Source organism: Temnothorax curvispinosus, unplaced genomic scaffold (genome assembly GCF_003070985.1).
Source record: "Temnothorax curvispinosus isolate PA1 unplaced genomic scaffold, ASM307098v1 QBEX01004652.1, whole genome shotgun sequence".
NCBI lineage: Eukaryota > Metazoa > Arthropoda > Insecta > Hymenoptera > Formicidae > Temnothorax > Temnothorax curvispinosus.
In genome coordinates, this window is record NW_020214432.1 from 1 (window position 1) to 3,785 (window position 3,785).

Here is a 3,785-nt window from a genome sequence, read left to right on the forward strand (position 1 = left end):
CAAAGACAGAACGACACTTGTGTCGACTTGTGTCACTAAAAGGAATTACCTATCATCAACGAGTACAACGCATAATTTAATGCATTGAGTACAGACATTCATGGCGTATTAAAAAGTTGAAGAAAGTTACGTGCAACATGCGTAACTCTCTTTCATTTAAAAAAGAAATGTATAATTTTATGAAATAATGAGAAATTCTTTTTTTATACGGCTAATTCACTGTATATTCAAGTGTGTTATTTTAACTAAAGCTCTTCTTACACATTTCTTACACATTTCTGTCGTTTTAAATGATGCCATTTAACACGGTTGAACATATTAATACGATTAAACTTGTTAATTTAACACGCAACAAAACATGCTTTGTCTAATTTGACTAAAACGAGCTTTAGTCAAATTTTTAAACATTTATGCGTGTAGAAATAACACACTTGAATTTACAGTGTATGATAAAACGGCTTGCAATTACAATTAATTACAAAGTATTCTATACATATAATCATTAGTCTATATACTCTATATAAATCAAAAATGGTATTCCTTTAGGGGCCACACATCGATCCCGTTAAAGACGTCTGTGATAAGTTTTTTTTTGTTTTTTTTTGGTATGTTTCTTTTTGTTTTTTTTTATTTTGTTTTTTTTGTTTTCTTTTGTTTTTTTTCTTTTTCTTTTGTTTTTTGTTTTGTTTTTTTTTTTTTATTTGCATAATTATGTACACAGGCCCCTAAAGAGATAGTACAATATTAAAAGATAAAATTTAAACCAATACCTTGAGTTAAATAACATTTTGTTCTTTTTAATTACTATGTGTGTCGAAATTTATTATTTTAACACAAAGAATGTTATTTTAACTCCATTGATTAGTCAAATTAATAATTAAATTAACATTGTTTTAGTTAAATTAACGACATACTGAGTAGCAATAGCAACTTATAAGAATGGTTAAAACTAGCTTAAATTAAATATATAATTTGACACTACAAATTTAACAGTGTATATGCGACGAAACTTATACAGTGTTTTCGAACGAAATAACTGTATATTACTTTCAATAGTGTTCTAGGACGTATCTTATACTGTTGTAATTCTTAATTGAATGTGGGTGAATCTTTCTGATATACTGTTTACAGATAAATTTTTTTCTCTCTTCCTCTCCTGCCAGTCGATCTTTCCGGGATAATCGTTACAAGTTAATCGTGCAATTCGCACTTATGTATAACGAGAGAGGTGTATCATCAGCGCCCGCTCGGCAAACGGGCGGAGATGGTTTTACTTCGCGTGGTCATAATACTAAAAACGATCAATCAGATTACGTGATCGGAGGCACTGTTGGCCGTGTACCGGACCCGCAGCCGACCGACCGATCGCTCGCTGATCCGCGTTAAGTACGCGATCGCGTATGCACGTACTCGTTCTCTCGGTCGGACCTACTACCGGTAATCACGATGGCCACGGCGGCCTCACTCCCGTCCGCGTGTTAAGCCTACTACCTTTTGTAAATCGCGGCAGAAAGGAAAAAAATGGCAAATCCGTGTTAGAATCCGAAGATTCAACTGGCCTGAAAACTACGCTGGTGCGAGCACTGTCGTATTGTATCGGAGGAGTCAGGCTGTCTTAGGCCCTTGATTCTCTGCACGAGTCTCTTTGAGCCTGGGTTCAGAGTCAGTTACTGGTATGGTGATGCGAATATATATAGCCTCTCCCAGTCAAGTCATGTGCACACCTCCCAGAGGTCTCGCTGGACTGCTGCAATGGGGCTGTTCCGATTCAGTACGGCTCGGTCGCAAGATCTGATGTCGGCTGGTCAGCGCGTTCTGCAGTAACAAAGTGGCGTCAATGGCGATCTGACTGCGTCTCTAAAAGTCTGTAGTGATACGAGCCCAAATACCGCTGGTGAGTTGTGTGGAGCCAAGGAAGGGCACGGTTATCTGGGAAGCTCTCGGCTGTCAATCCGTTTGCTCCCCAACACGCAGTAAATATGAAGAAGTTAAAAATGAATCTTCACGCCCGTGTTCTCGGATGGTCCGGGCACTGCACGCACGATGCGAGATTGATGACTCGGTTAATGCGGAGACACCCAGTGACTACGTAGCTGGCTCCTCGACAGTAGGCGCTAGTTATCGGGTATAGAAACGATTACGCCTCTTGACGCACGAGACTCATATCACGAGTAGCCGTAGCCCCCAACGGCATTCTTTTTCTTCTTTGTAAATTTTATAGCACCTAATCCTCCTCAGGCCACATAACGGCCAAGAACAAGTCGAAAATAATAAATAAAGACTCGAAAGATTCAATCCAAACTCGGCGCTGATTGCATCAGCAATCTTCAAAAATTATTCAGGACAAAACACGTCCGAACATATCCACGGTCTCGACGAGACTTGCCCCCAGTATCCATGTCAAATTAAAATAGAAATAAATAGTAATAAGTTATTTCCTGAATGGATATCCATCTGTGTCAAACGCAGTGAAACTGCGTTTCAAGCATGCCCGGCGCCGGGGATCGACTCGCAACGGTGGCGGGATTCACGTCCGCTTCTCCCACGTTGCAAGGCTGGCCAACTTCGACTCCCCGGCTAAAGTAGAAACTAATCGCATGCTTTAATGGGCTTGGAACCCTTAAGGGGAGGTCGTTCGGCTGATTCAATTCGGAGTCGTAGATCAATGAGACCCCTTTGTCGGGACTGGAATCCGATTGGGCCTCTGATGATCGATCGAATGATGCTTTCGCTTGAACCGTGACTGACCCATCTCGCGAAAACTCTTTGCGAATGGATTGTTATTGATCTTCAACTTCGTGATGTTCTCGTTTTGGTATGCCGTCACCGCGATGAATTCCGTCTCCTTGAAACCGAACAACGCAGTTGAATGAGTAAAGAGCTCGTTGTAGTTCTTCGCATCGAAGCAACGGACGGATGCAACGTATTTGTGCATCGATGTTATTTTGGCTGTTGGACGTTGGACGTTGGACAACAACGACATTATTATTAGGGTCGTTGATGTTGTTCGTGAGCTTCAATTTATTGAAGCTGATCGGATTGTCCATCCAGTGGCTTCCCGTTGCCGGACTGTCGGGATGCTTATAAATCTTATAGCCAAAGGGCTGTTGCGGCTCTGCCGGCCCCGCAAAACTCCAGCCACCCATATTGCTGTTCTCGCTCTCGTTCTGGTATCCACAGTAATTGTGGCGGCAATCGGAAGCCGGTGCTATCTCCATGAGGACATAATAATTCTCACGTTTCTCCAAACCGTTTACGTTTATTTAAACGGACGGGAACATGCGCCGACTGCTCTTGGTAATTATCATTTCTGTATTATTCTCGTAGAATTTCTGCCAGAAGTTTCGATTAAGCAGCTCCATGTTGACTCCGCGCAGCAATGGGAGTTGAAATACCCATTCGCTTGAATTCATCCTCTCATCTAATTTGCGTTGTAGAGCGATTGGTGACTGCGCGAAGAGTGGTGATACCAGTTGCATATTCAGTTCCAGTGGCATCAGTGTGTTGTTTGGATCCTGAAGAAACATCTCCGATGATCGACGTTTCTTCTCCGACACCGTCGGTGTAAGGTATAAGGCAAACACGGAAATGGTCAGAACAAACGTCGGAATTACGTGCAGTTGTAGAATGGGACTGAGACAACCGATTCTCGCCTACCAGTGATCTAGTATCACAAAATGGGATCAGTGCAATCCGCCGAAACTAGGCGAAATATATATGTGTCGTCGGTCGTTCGGCGCCAACACATGAGACAACTATGCGTCCATGAACCTTTTGTCCTTTCT

General features: G+C 42.0%; 1 pseudogene; it reads right to left on the reverse strand.

The window, feature by feature from the left end:
• Positions 1-2,662: 2,662 nt before the first annotated feature.
• LOC112453726 lies at positions 2,663-3,579 on the reverse strand (annotated as a pseudogene).
• Positions 3,580-3,785: the final 206 nt, after the last annotated feature.